Genomic DNA, 19,193 nt, shown 5'->3' with positions numbered 1-19,193 from the left:
CTGGACTTTGATCCTTATATTTTTACTTCAGAATCAACACTTTTAACCATTCTGTTCTGTGGATTCTCAAACATACTAATATATAATAGTGGAGGAAAAGCAAGATAATGGCAATAAACTTTACCAGGAAAAAACAAGGAGGAAAGATGACGGAACATATGCTGATCATTGATCCAGACCACAAATCACATTTGGTTGGACAAATATAGTAAGGTCATTGAGAGGATGAATAGTGCTCATGGAGATAAATATTCTGAATTACCTCTTTGATCAGGGAGTGAGATTCGTGGTCAGCCATATGGCTGCATCTAATTCTGTCAGTTGGGAGGATTTCTCTTGCATATAAACTTTTACTAAAAGTCTTTATCATCTACTGTAGAATGTTGTCCCTGCTTTGAATCACATTCTAACTGAGTACTTAGGGAAGAAGACTTCACCACCATAGAAAGAAGAGTTTAACACATTAGCCCCACAGGATAAGGGAGGGGCATTAAGCAGGAGTCCTTTGGAGAGGCATGCTGGTTCAGATTGTCAAGTCATCTGACTCCTCCCACATATCCTTAATCCACATTTCCATTATCATACACAGTTACCTGGGCTCTCAGATCTCTAAGAACATTAATAAATGTATGTTCCTGTCCTGACGCTCAATTCCTTTTCTTAAGGTAAAACAGCTTGAATTGGAGAGTATTTCTCTTATAGTATCTCACAGAATGCCATCAATAACTGCACACACACACAGTATAATGACCTGATAAAGTGCTTTTAAGCTTTAGTCTCAATGCACACATCCAAGACCAAAAATCAACAGATAATAGTTTATCCAGTTAGTTCACTAGAACACAACAAGAATGGCAAGCTTCCTAGTCCAGAGTGAATATGTTGTCATTGTTTCCAATACCCACTTATCTTCCAATCCTGAGCATCTGCTACTTATAATTCTGCTTGTGGTGAACGTATAATGTAGTGGTTAAAAAACATGAAATGTGGATATAGAGTATATGTGTTAAGTCCTAGCTCTGCTACCTACTGGCTGCATGACTTTAGACAAGTTACTTGACCTCTACATGCCTCGCTTTCCCTGTTATGGTGAGTTAATAATAGGGTTATTGTGAGGATTTAAGCATATTAAATAGTGTGTGACTGTTTCATAATATTCCTTAACTATCATAGTATAAATTTATTTATTTGTTCAAAATAGTTTTATTAATAACAAAGTCACACTTGAAATAACTGAGGCAAAAATGACATGAGGTTTGTGGAAACTAAGGCTAGAATAAAGCTAGAAATTTGGGAAACCTGGAAATATAAACTCATACACCACCATACATTCTTGGTGCAGACAGGGTTTCCCTTTTCTATAGTCTGGATGCAGCAAAAATGGCCACAGTTAATGCTTTCTTGGTTTACTTCTCTTCAATTCAAAATATCAGTCAGGCTTAGCTTAAATATTAATTAAATTCCCAATTGCCAGCTAAGTATTCTTATTGGCATGTTTTGGGCCAAGTGGTCTTCCTTGACTCAAACAACTGTGTCTTGGAGATGGGATGAAGTTATACTAGCGGGCATTTGCCAGAGTAACCATATAGGTTGAGTAGGGAGGAAAGGAGATGTTTCACAAAGGGGAAAAGGTGAAGAGAACAGTTGTCAGTAAAGAGGAGTACTGTGTGAGGAAGAGGATAATCATTCTCTACCACAGACTCTGATAACAAGGTTGTGGCAAAAATCTGAGAAAGATTTTTTAATGTTCCTTGTGCTTGATTTCTCAATAGTTGACTCAATTAACCAAATTCCTTCAAAATGGTATCTTTCCTTGGAGACTGTGACATACTTAATTTTTTACTCTTTCTTTGCCCTTTCTATGCCTGTGTTCTATTCATCCTCCTCCACCATTCCACAGTTGACTATTGGTACCTTTTTAAGATTTTTTTTCTGGGTATTTTTTGCTTTGTATATTTTCTTCTAGGTAATCTCATTCACTACCAGTTTCAAAAACCATGTGCTGATGACTACAGATTTATATCTAGAGTTCCGGACTGTCCACTCAACCTCTACATTGGATTTTCTCACAAGGATCTCAAACTAAACACGTCCAAAGCAGAACTCAAAAGCTTCCCTTTTGAACTAGCTTCTGATCCATTATTCTACCAGTTGGTATTTTATGCATACTGTCTCCAGAAACAGGCATAACGGAGCATAACTGACAGCATTAGGGCTTCTATTTTGTTCAAAGCCCCATTTATAGTAATTCTAGAAAGATGAAAGGGAATTCCTTGAACTCACAGTAATAATTTAGTGGAAAAGATCCTATCAAATGTCAGAGGTAGTTAATTTAAGGTTATGACTTTGGATTTGTTTCTGCAAAGCTGAGTTGTTCCCTGATAGCTTAAGTAAATATAAGTGATATAGAGCTTAGCTGTTTATATATTGTCCATAAGATTTCATGAAGATTCTTACATAAATAAGGATTGCTCTGTGATATTCAGGGGTGCTGAGGGACATAAAGCAAATGCTAATAGAATAACAGAACTGGGATTTGAAGCACCATCCATTCAATTCCAAGGGAGATGTGTCAGAAACAAAACAAAATACAGCAGTGAGGGGGTTTCAGAGATGGAAATTCACAGCAATGCCTAACCCGTACTTAAAAAGTTCTCCAGCCCATGCACCTAGGGTAGGGTGTGGTCCTTAGTAGAAGCTAAGTGCTTGTGTATCGACCAAATAGAGAACCACTGCATCCTAGAAGTCCCTGAAATTCATCATGGAAGCATAATTACCAAAGAGGCTGGAAAAATAGGATCCTGCAGGTAGCTTCCAGACGGGCATTTGAGATGGAGGGAAAGATGAAGAAACGCTCTGAGATACAGCTCTTTCTGTGATGAAATTCTTTCTCTCTCTCTCTCTCTCTCTCTCTCTCTCTCTCTCTCTCTATATATATATATATATATATATATATATATATATATATATATATGTATATATATATATTTTATTTTTTTGGCCGCATGGCTTGTGGGATCTTAGTTCCCTGAGCAGGGATTGAACCCAGGCCCTCGGCAGTGAAAACAGGGAGTCCTAACCACTGAACAGCCAGGGAATTCCCTATGATGGAATTTTTAATTTATAGAAAACATAAAGGAAAACATTTTTGCGTAGGAAACCCCAATATTTTCAAAAAGCGTATACTTTTATTGAGGAAAAATAGGTATGTGATTATTGGGCACAAAATGAATTCTATAGTTGGAAGGTAGCCTAGAAATAGTCTAGTTCAACCACATCATTTTCCATTTATGGAAATAGGCAAGACAACTGAGGCATGAGAGGAGTCTCTATAGAGAGAATTTTTGTGCCTCTCTGACTCCAAAAGTTACCATGTGAACCTCTCCTCTTCTATCAGCTTGTTAGAGCAAGTTATATATACTTGTTACATCTCCTCAAATGTGTAGCAAAGAAATCCGTTCCAAACATAATCACATGTGACTTACTTTTTCTTATTTCCCCATAATACAAAATAAACAGTGAAAGTGTATTCATTAAATACAACCTAGAAAATACAAGAAGACAGAATGATACTGAGGATGATGATAGTATGGTGATAATGATATTATTAATAATAATAGTAAAATCATTCCTAGTCCTATCCCTCAAAGATAGTCATTATTATTATTATTTGGTTATGTATTTTCTTTTGTTTCTTCTAAAGACATAGATTCAAAGACATAGATTAAGAGGGTGGGCTTTCCTTTGAGGGAAACAAATTTCAAATCTCAGTCTTCTACCAGAAGATGTCTGACCTTGGATGTGTGTTCTGATATCACTATGGTGGTTTCCTCATCTGTGAGCTCCAGGTGCTACCAGCACCTGCCTGATGGGGCTGTGAGGATTTAATTGTGAATCGTTAGTCCATTCCAGGAAAAAGCATGCAAAGCTCTTAGTTATTGTTATTTTAATATATGCTTTACAACCTATACTTGAAAAATACAGCATACACCAAGATGTTATGTGTTATATGTTAATATATACATGTCTAACATATATGGGTAATTGCATGTTCTACTTTAAGTTGTCATTTATGATAAGAAATGTTCATGATATAATATTCACATTCAAATATCATTTTATGGCTAAAAATAAAAGGATACGTGAAATCAAACTTCTTTCTTGACATTTAAGGTCTTTCAAAATTTTTGCAATTACAAATAATGCTGTGATGAATATGTTTATATATAGTCTCTTTCTATGGATACATTTCAGAAATGGAGCTATCACAGCAAATATCAGGGATATTTATAAAACTTATGATGCATCTTGCTGGATTGCTCTCCCAAGGGGTTATACCAATTTACACAGAAATTAGCAACACATGAGATTTTTTTCCATCTTTTGGTACATGTGAAAGCATTCCATTCTGATATTTTAAAAAAACTTTGCAAATTTGGTATTTAAGCAATGAGATTTCATTGTGATGATTTCAATTTTGCATGACTCAGATGACTGGTGAGTTTGAATATCTTCCCATTGCTTTTTAAGCAAATGCCTTTCCACTAAGGGAGACATATTATTTTCACATTTATCTACAGATATACAAGTACATTTCTTATTGATTTGTTTGGGCTATCTGCTTATTATTGATAATCTTATTCTGTGTTTCCTAAAAATATGATTAATTAATAATAAATTTACAATGTCTTTTTATATACCTTAGGTTTATTTGTTCATTACTTTGTTTTAACTTATGTGCACTCTGATCTGAGTATTTTGATAAATTTATCAAATAACTAGAAAATTATTATGATTTAGGAATTATGTGTCTGGTATGTATATTTTGTTCCATTCATTTGTTTGTTCAGGCCTGGGTCAGAATCACACCATTTCAATTTCTGTAGCTTTATAAAATTTAAATTTCTAATTAGATTAGTTCTCCCCCATGGACTTCTGTTTCTGAAAAACTTCTCTGCTATTTTCACAAGCTTATTTTTTACAAGATAAATTTGGATTAATCTTTCTTAACTAAGTAGACAATCTGTCGTGATTTTGAGAGAAATTACATTCTACTTTAAAGCTACTTGAAAATAAATAATAGTTTAGAATCTTTAGTCTTCTCATCCAGAAATATGATCTATATGTTGATGACTCAGTATTATCTTATATTTTTCAAGAATATTTTGTTGTTTTCTACAAATATCCCTGCATATTTCTCATTGATATTACTTCTAAATATTTTATTTATTTAGCTATGGTTAATGAGATATTTCCTGATTAAGTATTTTTAAATCCAGTTTTTGCTAAATATATGTTTACCATTCATTCAGTTTACTGAACTCTGATTCCAACAATTCTTTGGGTGATTCCTTCAGGTAAAAATTGCCTGTATTAGTTATCTTTTGCTGCATAGAAAACTTCCCCCAAACTGAGTGGCTTTAGACAACACATTATCTCTCATTTTCTGTGGTTCAAGCATCTACACACAGCTTAGTTGAATCTTCTGGATTAAGATCCCTCACAGGCTGTAATCAATATGTTGGGCAAGACAGTCTAAGTCATCTTAAGGCTTGACAGTGGGATGAACCTTTTATTGACTCACTAACTTGGCTTTTGTCAAGATTCAGTTCTTTGTGGGCTGTTGGGCTGAAGGCTCCATTTACTTGCTGACTCTTAAATAGTGGCTACCCCTCAGGTTGTTGCAACCCAGATCTTTCCATGGGCAGCTTGCTTCATAAGAGTGAGAATAGCCAGAGACATAGAGGGATGGAGAAAGCCAGCAAGATGGAAGTCACAATTTTTATCACAACATCCCATCATTCTTGCCATATCGTGTTGGTTAGAAGTGAGTCAGTAGGTCAGGTCTAGACCACATTCAATGGGAAGGGGTTACACATGTAGCAAAAACCAGGAAGGTGGGGACCATTGAGAGTCTATTCAGAAGCTGCCTACTATAGTACCTTTTGAGTGATTTAGCAAATAAATAAGTTCAACTGCAATTTTAATTCCAACTAATCTACTACTTCTCCTGCCAATTAATAAAAATAGCAGTTCATTCTCTCACCCAAGGCCACAAAGGTTGGGCCTCTCCATATGGGAAGTCCACAGCTGGTTGTCTGAACTTTGGGATCTCTTGCAGAACTTCTAGACTGGGCTGATCACAATGTCCTCAGACCATGCCAAACCCAGAGGATGGCTAGCCATTAAGTTACCACATTGGACCAGGGTACTACTCTGTGTTCACAGCTCTGTTCTCTCACACAATCCCAGACAGGACAAATGGAGTTCAGGGTACATAGTTGAAGAATTATGTATAAAATTGCAGTGTATATTTAGTGGAGAATGGTATTTTTCTCCCCAGTCTCCAAACTAGAGCTAGATTGTACTTTATTAGTGAAGAATTAAGTTGCTGCCTCTCATTTCTTTTGAAATAGAGAATCAAAAGTTCAAGGGGTCTTGCCAGCTCCCAGAAGTTTGCAAGCCAGGACTCCAGAAGCACTACACAAAATGATACTAATTGCTTAAGGGAGTTCTTCGAAACTGAGTGCTTTAGTCCATCTTCAAAGGAGAAAGAAATGGAGTCATTGATTCCCTCTTGCAACAATAGACACTTTCTCCTGCACCCAGTTGAAAGAAGAAAAGGAAGGAAGTGTTAAGTGAGAATTGACAAGTGCTTGCACAGACTGTCAAAGTAAGATGATAATGAGCTTCAGAGTTTTAAAAATTGTCTCTCCTTATTACCATATTCCTACTCTCATGATACATATTTCCTGAACCAAACACAGACAACTAACACCAGATATTTCCTTGAAAATTAGGAGGTTGAGTTTAGGAATAATAAAAATTACTTAAATTGGATTAGAAAGGACCTTGCAATGGAGGGGATACACTGTAGGGTTTGCAATCCAGACCTGGATTTGAATCCAGCCGATCTGCTCTAAATTCACTGTCTATGCAACTTTGGACAATTTTGCTTTTCTGAGCCTGTCCCCATATCCAACAATGATAATGCCTTACTCAGAATTCATTCAACAGACATTTATTGAGAAGCCATTATGTGCCAGGCATTCTTCTTTATTCATGATAGTAAATAACCAAGGTCCTAGTAAAGAGATATAAGTAGACAGAAGCCTATATAAATTCTGTAGCAATATGTGATAAATTAGGTTACTGTGATAACTCAACTGGTCAGAAAAAGCTTTGCTGAGGAACATAATATATGTAAGATAAGACACATGGTCCTTAGAACATCATAGGGGCTCAAAAATGCAAATTCCAGTTTGTTCCCAGTATCATTGCTCTGTTTATTAAGAAAAGGCACAGCATATGAGCAGCATTAGCTATCCCATCATACTTTTTACATTGTGTAAAACTCTGAAAATTTTAGAAGCAGCCTTAAAGTTATCCTAGCCTAGCTCTTATAATTTATAGATAGGGAAACAGAGGCCAGTAGAAGAGACTGAGCTGAGGCAATACCGGTTGATTTTCATCCAGAAAACTCCACTGCAGGGTTAACTGAGCTGTTGTGTATCGGTGAATCAGCTTCTTCCCTGGGCAGCTGCAGATATTAAAGTCCTGGCATCTGTGAGATCAGCTTTTCACAGTTGTGGAAACAAAGAAACCCTGGTCTAAAAGTCTCCTGACTCCTGGCTGAGAATTCCTTTATCCTTAGAGTTGTGATAATGCCCACACCCTTCCTATCTCCAGCCCAGGGCAGTGGGGAGCGGCCAGCGAGGTGAGAGCCGTGAAGGAGTAAGTTGGGGACAGTGGAGCCAGGAACAGGAAGTCCTCCGCCCACAGTCCTGTCCCCTTTCATCCCCTCTCCCTACTCAGGTCAGCAGGACATCATTCTGAAGCTCAGATCTGACCTGTCACTTCCCTGCCGGGTGGGTCCTCTTCACTATCAGGATAAAGCTAGATTCCTTCTGGGATTCGAGATGACTTCACAGTCTGGCTCCTGTATTCTCACCATTCCTCTTATCAGTTTGTCTGTACAAACTGAGCTCACTGCCACTTCAGAAATATACTATTCCCCCTTGTGCCTTTTGCACATGTTCTTCTCTGGCTGCAACATCCCTTTATCCCACTGATGCATCTGAAAAATACCTATTCATCCTTTGAGGTCTGGCTTTGACATCACCACCCTGGCCAGCCAATGGCACTCCTGCCACCCAGGCCAGGTGCTTACCTATGTTCTGTGTACTTTCCTTTCACTCCATGCTTAGCCCCATCACTGTGCCTGTCACCCTGTACCCCTGCCCTGGATTTTGTCTCTTTCCTTGTTTGTCTTTCCCATTAGACCATAATAAGATCCCCTGAATTCACTGTGGAACCTCAAGGGCATTGCTTGACATAGAGTGAGACACCAAATACATATTTGTTGAATAAATGGAGGGATAAATGACTGGATGGAAACCATAATCATCATTAGCTCTGATCAATAATTTAAGAATCTGAGGAGTCAGGGAAGAGCATGATTGTGTTATAGTTCTTGGGGTCTGCATTAGTTTTCTCTAGGACTAGACTTTGATCCATGGACTTGTAATAAAAACTGTGTTGAACTTTTTGATCTAAAATGTAGGCCCATAGTAGACCTTGTATTCAATTCTTAGGGCTGATGTAACCCTGCTTAAAGAAAGACCTGGTCATCTCTGTTTCATTGGCTGTCCTCCCCAATCCCCTTTCTGGCTCTTTGGCTGGTCCCTTCTGTATTAGTTTCTTAGGGCTGCCATAACCAAGTACCACAAACTGAGTGTCTTAACAAAAAGAGATGTATTGTCTCACAGTTTGACAGGCTAGAAGTTCAAGATCAAGATGTTGGCAGGTTTGGTTCCTTCTCAAGTATCTGAAGGGAGAATCTGTTCCAGGCCTATCTCCTTGGCTTATAGACAGCTGTCTTATCTTTGTGTCTTCACATTGCCTTCCCTCTATGCTTGTTTGTGTCCAAATTTCTTCTTTGTATAAGGATACCAGTCATATTGGATTAGGGCCCCACCATATTCCAGTACATCTGCAATGAACCTATTTCCAAATAACATTCCAATCTGCAGTACTAAAGGTTAAGACTTGAACATATGAATTTTGGGGGGATACAATTTAAACAGTAACAAGGTCCATAGTGGGTTGAATAATGTCCCTCTAAAATTCATGTCTATCCAGATTCTCAGAATCTGGACTTATGTAGAAATAGTGTTTTTGCAGATATAATGAGTTAAGAACTGTGAGAAAATACGTTTCTGTTATTTAAGTCACCAGTTTGTGATGCTTTGTTAAGTCAGCCCTAAGAGACTAATACAGAATCTAACATGTACCTACATTTTAGATCAGAGAAGTCCAACAGTTTTCACCAGAGGTCCAAGGAGCAAGATTTAGCCCTAGAGAAAGGGAACATTGGAACTTAAAGATCAGGGCTTAAAGATCATCAGATCCAAGAGAACAGAGTGACTAATGGTTAAAAGGGTGACTTTGGAGTTAAAGTGCTCTTGTTCATAGCCTAACTCTACCACTCACTGACTGAGAATAACAGTTCTTCTGTCCCATGACCAAAGTGAGGAATAAAAGAGATAACACCTGTAGCGTGCTTAGCAAGCACCTGGCTCAAAGTCAGCAAGGTGTAGACAGGGAACTAGGAATCTGCCCAAGACGGACCAACCATAAATGGAGATGCTCAATAGGGCCCTGTACTCTGATACCCACATGGCCCTCCTGGGTTCTGTCAGTCCTGCACCATCAGCAGAAGGACCCTGGACTCTTTCCTGAAGGAAAGAGTGGGGCCCCTGAAGGGTGGGGAAGAAGCTCTTCATATGAGCAAGTGAGTCAGACTCTTCTACCTGTGTTGGTGGGATGGGGTGGGGCTGGGGGTGGACCCAACCCTTCAGGAGGCTGCAATGTATTCTTCTTCTGGGAAAGGCAGGAGGGGTACCAACACTCTCCTTACTGGGCTCCCCACCTTCAACCAGCCGACAGAAGAGTAAACAATCCCAAGTCTTGCGAAACCAAAACCAATCCTTTTGCCAAATTAATAGTTCTTTTTTTTGGTTTGTTTGTGTTCTAAACTCCCAGAACACTCTGTTTCTATGTACAGCATTTAACAAAGGCAAACATAAACAAAGGCAACCTCCATAGCAATGATTGGCCCAAGGCTGAACCCCTTTATCAGAGAGCACTCTGTCTTAGGCAGGATGGGATCTAACTCTCTCATGTCTATGAACATTCACCTCCTCTGGCTACGGAGCCCTGGGAGAGTCCAGTTATTCTTGGGAAGCCTCTTTTAATAAGGAAGGTGTTAATGTGTTTATTTTACTGTATTGCTTATAATTCCCTTTTTGGTCTTATTTCCTTGAATTTTTCTTTAACACTACTACCCCCAGTTAGACTTTAGGAGCGACAGGAAATTACTTGAGACGAAAAGAAGGTTTGACACCATATTTTACCATTGAGACATTTAACTAACCATGCATCCTCCACCCAGCTTGTGATAAACAACTTTAAATTCCCTCCACACTCAGCAGCCTTTGTCACCACTGCCGATGAGTTCTTCAAGGCAAGATGGTGAGAGATGTCATGAGAATGCTCCCTCAGCCCTGGAAAAGGGGATCTAGAGTGAGAAACTCATCCCTGTGCTGTCACATGGCTCTCTCAAGGGCCTTCAAATCATAGTCAAACCAACTTCACCCCTACATGCTGCGTTACGGTCCGCCTGCCATTCAAAACCAGGGGCACTGACAGAAAACGAGAGGAGTTAGCATCCCAGGTGGGCAGTCTATGCAGAAGGGAATCTCTGCCTTTGCAGCAGAGCAAAGAACCAGGCACCAGATGCACCTGAGACCCACTGGTTTCATGCTAGGACTGTGTCAGGTGGTACCTTGTCCATCATAGTCATAATAAAATAAAACTTAACTTTACACATTTACTTATCCAAGACCTACTGTGTGTCAGAGACTGCAAATTCTTTAGCATATGTTTTCTTAAAAGTCATCCAATCTCTGCAGAGTTGATATTGTTATGACCATTTTGTAGCTAGAGAAACTGAACTTGCCTAAGTCACACAGCTGTGTTGATCAGAGGTCAATCCAGGGCCTACTGATTTAGAGAGCTATGATCCCCAAGCCATTGTTTCATCTGAAGGCAGTAGAGGAGAATGGTATGTGCTCAGATCTAGGACCAGACAGCTGATGGCCTTTGAATAACTAGTCCTCTAGTGACTTGCAGAATAACATTGGGCAAATCATTAAATGTTTCTCAGTGTCCTCATATGTGAAAAGGGGATTCATTGTTCATGCTTCCTATAAACATTTAGTGAGTGCCTACTAATGCCAGGTGCTGAAAATATAGGAGAAAACAAGAGACAACAATTCCTGAACTCTACCTTCTGGGAGTTGGAGAAATGGAGGGAAATGAACAAATTCGTAAGTAAACAGCACTGCATATTACATGGCTGTTAGGGTAATGGGGAAAATAAAACAGAGAAGAATGGATCGGAAGCACAGGGCTAGGAAGAAAGGAGTGATGTAATTTGTAGCGTCTAGGAATGCCTCCCTGATAGGGTGGCATTTGAGCAAAGTATGGAATAAATCATGTGGATATTTGTGGGACCAGTATTTCATGCAGAGGGAACAGCAAATTCACAGGAGCATACCTGGCAGATTTGAGAAGAATGGGGTTGGGGGCAGTATGGCTGAAGTTGACTGAGCAAGAGGAAGAGGGGGTAGAGATGGATTCAGAGATGGGGGTGAGATTGCTCAGGGCCTGAACAGACCTGTAATAACTGGTTTTTAACTCCAAGAATAGAAAAGACTGGAGGGTTTGAAAGGATGACTAATAGGATATGAGATATTTTCAAAGTATCATCCTGACTTTTAGGCAGAGGATGGACTAGAGTGTAGCAAGATCAGCAGCAGGGAGGTTGCAGCCATAATCCAAAGCAACAGATAATGGTGGCTTGGATGAAGGTGAGGTGATGGGGAAGCGGTATGCAGTGGTTAAATTCTGGATACAAGATGATGTTAGTTGAAAGCACTACATAAAGTTACTGTTACAAGGTGTAAATGTGTTGATATAGGTAAAGCACTTCCAATAATGTACAAAGTAAGTGTTAATTGTATTTTTCCTTATGATAGACACAACATTATCGATAATAGCACACTGTGAAGTCATTCTATTATAAAGCCCATAATTTCTCCTCCCTCCTTCCTTCCCTCCCTCCCTCCCTTCCTTCCTTCCTCCCTTCCTTCCTTCTTTCCCTCCTTCCTTCCTTTATGTATTTATGTATCCACTCAAGGACCAATATTTATATTGACTAAATTTGTAGGGTCTGGAATCATACAGATTTGGGTTTAAAGCCTTGGTTATGCCATTGTACAGCTGTGTTACCTTGAGTAAAATCGAGATTCTCAACTTCTCTGAACCTCAGTCCCTTCATCTCTAAGGTGGATATAACAATGGTACCTACGGTAGAGGGTTGACTTGAAGATTGAGCTAATTTGTATAAAACCCTTAGACTAGTTACTTAGACTAGTAAATGCTCAATAAAAGCTGGGTTTTTTAAATTTATTGTATTATTAAATTTGTATTAACAGCTAATAAGTACTGTATTATATGTTAAGGGTTAAACATTTATTTACGTAGTCCTAGCTCTCTAACACCTCATATCTAGAGGAAGAGGCCTGGGGAAGAAGCACAGATAAGTTGTACAGAACAGCATAGCAGAGGAAAATATGGTGTGTTGCCAGGGAATTATCCAGTGGTAACTAATCCAACCCATAAATTCAAGGTTGGCTTTCTGGAGGAAGTGATGTTTAAACTCAACCCTAAGGGATCAGTAGAAGTTTGCAAGGAAAGTTGGGAGTTGCAAGAGGTTTCTCAACAACGTTTAATCAAAGGAAGCAACATGAATAAAGGTCCTGAGGCAGGATATGGCATGATCCAGTCAGAAATTGTAAGCCATTCTAAGAGATCAGTAGAGAATCCTTTGTCAATCAGGTGGATGTTAAACTGGTGAAATGAATTAAAAATTTGGAAATTGTGACACTGACTATTTTCTTCCACAAGTATTCTATTTGGTAGAATAGAGTTTCAGAAGGAATTCATGCTTATTGCACCTGTCTTAGCTAGTGTCCAAATAATGATGTCAGGGGAAAGAAAAACAAATTTACCCCCCTCTACCCAAAACAGCTTCTCTTTCTGTGTCTCATGCCCCCATCCTCATTTTTGCTAATAGCATCAGCATCACCCAGCAGTGAAACATCTCTCTGAGTCTTCTACCCCTCCTCCCGCTACAAGGACACACACACACATACACATAAACCCACACACACACAAGCATATACATCTTCATTTAACTAAACATAGAATTGGGTTATTTCTAACCCCAGGATGCCTCCTATCTTTTTCCTGTCCTTTCTAAACCCACTGCCATGATCCACGTTCATGTCATCACTTAGCTAGATTGTTGCAGTAGCCTCACAGCTCATCTTCCAAACCCTTCTGTTCCTAGGACAGGTCAGGGGTTTGAAGACCATAGTCATCAGATTAGTCTTTAAAACAAGCGTCAGCAAACTTTCTCTGTAAGGGGGTCAGATAGTGAATATCTTATGTTTTGTGGGCCACGGGGTCTGTGTTGCAAGGACTCAACTTTGCCATTGTAGTGCAAAAGCAGCCATAGACAATACAAAAAAGAATGAGTGTGGCTGTGTAATAAGCAGATGCCAGATTTGACCCTGTTCTAAAGCAAGACTCTTAGCATCACCTCACACTGCTTCCCATAACTTCCAGAGTAATGTCTGTAGCCTAAAATTAAACACATATAATATATATATTAATCTACTGTTTCAATCACTTTCCTCTGGATCCCACCACTATTTCCTCTTCCTATAGGTCTTTAGCTTCCTGTCCCACCGAACATTCTCTATCTTCTGAACAGGCTCAATTTTCTGTCTAACTTGGGTGTCTTTTTCTCCAAAATTATCTCGTTAAAATTTCCCTTATCTCTCAGGACCATCTCTGACACTGGTTTCAGTTCCCAGGGGTCTTTTTCACAGTAGGAGTTCATCCCATCCCAAAGGGTCAAGAAGAAACTGTTGAGTGTTAATGCTCCTACTGGTAGTTTTCTGTAAGGAAGAAACTTCTGCCATCTTGAGTGAGACACTAAGACCCTTGCTCTTGCTTGAAAAAATCTTTGAGAAAAGTCCCATTGAGAACCAGGATCTGTGACCCCTCATCTTGAATCTGGGCAGGCTCTGTGATAACCGTGACCGTAGAGTATGGCAAATGTGAGTGTCATAAGCTTGACGTATGTCATATGTCTTATGTGTGTCAGTGTCAACGCCTAAGTTTAAAAAACTGACATCTTTTACTTTATGCCTTTTAGAATACTCTCTTTGGGAGCCCTAAGCAACAATATAAAGAGTCTGACTACTCCGAGACCATTTACTGTCATACTGGAAATGCCAGATATTAGTGCTTAGATCCATAGTATTAGCTGGACCCTGCCATGCCTCTCAAGGCACCACATAGGTAAGTAAAGCCACCTTGGAACCCCACACTAGCCCAGCCAGCAGCCAAATACCTCTGTATGACCTCCATCACTACCACATGGGGCAGAGAATTGTCCAACAAAGACCTGTCCAAATTCCTCACCCACAAAATCAGGAGATAAAACAAAATGATTGTTTTTTTTAAGCCATTAAGTTTTGGGCTGGTTTGTAACAGAGTGATACATGAGAACATAGGCTTCTAGATTAATCACCCTGTTCTCCTCAACTTTTGTGAAGGGGAATGTCCTCAACTCTCTTCCAAGCCAAGAGACTTCACATTCCCATTTACTTTGTGGTTGCTCTTCCTCCTGCTTGGAATGCTTTTCGACTGTGACTTCCTTGTATTCTTTACTTTTTGCCTATTAAAAATCCATTTTTACAGACCCATTTATAATACCACTTCCCTATGAAGACTTTTCTGATTTCTCCAGGCAGTTATTCAGCAAGGCCTTGAAGTTCTACCAGCACATGGTTTAAAAGCTCATCACCGTAGTGATTTCTTTTGTGAGTTTTCTTTTAATGTGGCTGCCTTCTCCAGTGGGCTGTGACCTCCTCAGAGGCATAAATCATGCCTTACTCTTCTACACAGCTCTGTTTGTCATATAGTTGTTGACAATTATTAGCTGCTTAATAAACTTCTATTGAATAAATGAATGCAAGAGCTGGGATATGCACACTAGTAGTTGCCATGTTGGATTAAAGATGATGAAGGCAATCTGAGAGGAGTAGCCAAGATGGTAGAGTAGGAAGACCTGAACTCACATCCTCTCACAGGCCCACCCAAATTACAATTTACAGAGCAACTATTGATGAGAAAAACTAGAAGATTAGCAGAAAAGATCTACAACTAATGATATAGTTGTATATTCCTTCTTTAGAAGGAACCACCACGAGACCATTAGGACAGTAGGAGGGGCAGGGATATGGTATAGTTAAGACCCATACCCTATAGTAGGTGACCCACAAACAGGAGGATAGTTACAAATGCAGAGGTTTTCCCCAAGGAGTAGTCTCAACTCCACATCAGGCTCCTCAGCCAGGGCTCTGGCACCCTGAAGATGAGCCCCCAGAATGTTCAGTTTTGAGGTTCTGCAGGGCTTAATTTCAGGAGACCCAGAGGGCTGTGGGAAATACAGACTCCACTCTTACTGGGCACACAATTTAACATGCTCTAGGACACAGGGAAGGAACAGTAATTTGAAAGGAGCCTCGATTAGACCCACCTATTGATCTTGGAGGGCCTCCGATAGAAGCAGGAGGGCAACTGGAGCTCCCCATGGGGACATAGACGCTGGGGGAAGCCATTTTGGGGAGCTCATTCTACCATGTGGACACTGGTGCTGGCCTCCTTCCAGATTATTAGCACTGGCCCAACCCAGCAGCCTTTTAGCACTGGTACTATGTCTCAGGCCAAGGAACTACCTAGGTGGAGACACGGCCCCACCAACCAGTGGGCTGACACCTGCTCCAGGACCCCTAAGATGCTGCAGCCAACAGCCTCATGACTAGCCCCCGCTATGAGTGGCCAACTTACCAGACACCCATAGTAGCCCACCACAACATAAAAATTCACACAGCTCACAAAGGGGACACCCCTAAAGCATATAGGTCTGGGGATCAGAGAGGAGTGAGCGGCTGAGACACATAGGATGTCTCCTACAAAAAGTCACTTCTCCAAGGTCAGGAAACATAAACAACTTACCAGATACATAGAAATAAAAACAACAAATTAGGCAAAATGAGGCAACAGAGTGTGAAATAAAATTCATATTTAATGGCAAGATAAAAATTTAAATAAAAACTTTTCTCTGTCATTTGGCCTCCTCTTTCCCCCCACTGTGCATTGTGTACCTACACTATGCATTGACCAAACCTCCCCCATCAGCAGAAATACCTGCTCAACCATAAAGAGTAACATTCTCCTCGCATCAACAGCTCCTTAAAGATAACATTCCTTCTTGATCTTGTAAAGGGTCACATGGAGCTTACATCTGGATTGTGTAAACTGTCAATAATACATCATTTGATGTATAGCCCTCTGTCTCAAAAAACCTGTATGGCTGTGACTTGATTTCTAACATGTGAGACAGTTCTCAGAGCTTTCTGACATGGTCTACCCAGGTTATAATCCTCAAATTTGGCTTGAATAAAATTTTCCATATCTTTCTTAGATCAACTGATTAATTTTTTGTTGGCAAGAGGAATATATTCAAAATGAAGAGACAAGATAAAACCCCAGAGGAAGAACTAGCATAGTGTTGTAGGTCAATTATACTTCAAAACAAACAAACAAACAAAATCAATGAAAAAGAGACCAGATTTGTGGTTACCAGAGACAGGGAGAGGGGTGGAGTAGGAATTGGATGAAGGTGGTCCAAAAGTACAAACTTCCAGTTGTAAGGTAAATAAATACTAAGGGTGCAATGTACAACATGATAACTATCATTATCCCTGTTGTATGTTATATATGAAAATTGTTAAGAAAGTAAATCCTAAAGTGCTCATCACAAGAAAAAATTATTTTCTATTTCTTTAATTTTTTATCTATTTGAGATGAAGGATGTTCATTAAACTTAATATGATAATCATTTCATGATATATGTAAGTCAAATCATTATGCTGTACACCTTAAACTCATACAGTGCTGTAGGTCAATTATATCTCTATAAAACTGGAAGAAAAAAAAGATGTTGAAGGGAATCTGCTCATTTACTGACAAATCTAATTCAAACTTTCTCATTACTCACTCCAAAGGAAAGGATAAATGAGTTTAGTTTATTTCTAATATATAATATGTCAGGAATGAAGACTGAGGCTAGGCTGTGTGGTGATCAGAAGTAAATCCTAAATCTCAGTGGGTTAAATGGCAAATATTTATCCCTCTCTTTATGTCACAGTCCAGTGCAGATTAGGCAACTCTTCTGAGCAGGTCTCCTCCAACTGAAACTGTGAACCTCAGATTGGGACTTGAACCCACGTGGCCGGGACTCGAACCCGACCAAAACCCACCATCTTCCAACTGAGATCATACACCTGGTTTAAGGACTTAATAAAGCTCAGGTTCTTGATGTCTCATCACAGAAAGAATTCAGTGAATTCCCAAAGATCTTGTGTGAAATTTCAGTTGAGCTTCTAGTTTGTACGCTCACACTCTATTTAATAAATACTTGAGATAATTCAGTGCATTACAACAGTATATATTTATGAGTTCCTTTTTTCACAGAATATTCCCAGTGATTTGCAGTGGTTCAGACTGTGGGATCTGGTATCAAATTCCCTGGGTTCAAATTCCAGCATCGTCACTTCCTATTGAACATAGGGTCGGTAGCATAACCTCCGCACTCTGTTTTCTCATCTGTAAATCAAGAATAATAACAATAGTAACTCCTACTAGGGTTTTGGGGAAGATTCAATGAGATAATATATGTAAAATGACTGTGAACTCTCCAGAATATAATAATAGCTCACTAAATAGTGCTTAATTACTTGTCGCAGTGCTATTTCTCTGACTTGGGAAGGGGACACTATGGGTTCTACATCCTTTGTTAGGATGACAGGAGTTTGTTTTTTTCTTTTTTCCTGCTCTTTCTCAGATAACAGATGAAGAAGTGACAGTGACAACTCTTTATTGTTACCTTCTGTAATTCAAGTGTTGAGTCAACACAACAATTTTCTTTTAACTCATTGGTGAGCTGGAGAAGAGAAGACAGAAATGAACCTGCAGGTACCATCAACCATCTGAAAGCCAGTCAAGTGGAAGGGGATTAGATGTGTGCTCTGTCACTTTGGAGGACAGAATAGATATTTGGATGGGAGTTATAGGGAGTCTAATTTTTATTGAATGTAAAGAAAAACAATTTACTGAATGTAAGGCAAAATATTCATGGTGTCAAACAATAGATGGGCTGCTCTTGTGTTTTAAGTTGATTTCCCAGAAGCAGCCCCTGATATGATGATGAGCACAAAAGCAAATCAGAGACATGGGAAGTAAGATGAGGAAGGAGAGGAGTCCAAGGAAGTATATGATATCAAGTATAAGATATACCCACTCTTGGAGGGTAGCTTTGGCTCAGTCCCACAGGGGAGCCATGGACACAGTGAAGGGCACATTCCAGAGTTCCTGAATCAGGGGCAAAGGAGCTGGAGTATTTATACTCCCGCACTCATCATTAGTTTAGCCCTAGAATGACATACATTCCCAGGTACTTCTGGGTCTTTTTGCCTTTTGCCTATAGGCAGTGAAGGCTCTGGTAGCCTGAAGGCAGCCCTCCAATTGCTGCTGTTTGTAGCAGAAGCACATGAAAGCTGGTGGACACAAAAATAATTGAAGGGATCTGAAGGAATATAGATGGAACACTGACATCATCTGCTAAGCTTTGTCTGTAGTGAAATCGCATTTCTGAGGAGATCCAAGCAGAGGCTGACAACTAAAGATATGGTCTCTCGACACCTATTTTAACTCAGAATCATTTAACAAAGACTTTCTTTAGCATTCATTACATTCATTACCATTGCTTGGTTTCATTTGGCACTTTTAAAAACCAAGTGCCTAGAGAAAACCTTCCCCTAAATACATAACCTGGTCTCCAGCTGACCTGCTTTTTGGCTACTCAATGGACTCTAGCTTCAGACAGACTTGGTTTCTCTTTCCTGCTCTACTCTCTTTGGGCTGAATCA

Source organism: Hyperoodon ampullatus, assembly GCF_949752795.1.
Source record: "Hyperoodon ampullatus genome assembly, chromosome: 1".
Lineage (NCBI taxonomy): Eukaryota > Metazoa > Chordata > Mammalia > Artiodactyla > Ziphiidae > Hyperoodon > Hyperoodon ampullatus.
The sequence above is the reverse complement of the archived record's forward strand: the minus strand, read 5'-3'. Positions refer to the sequence as shown.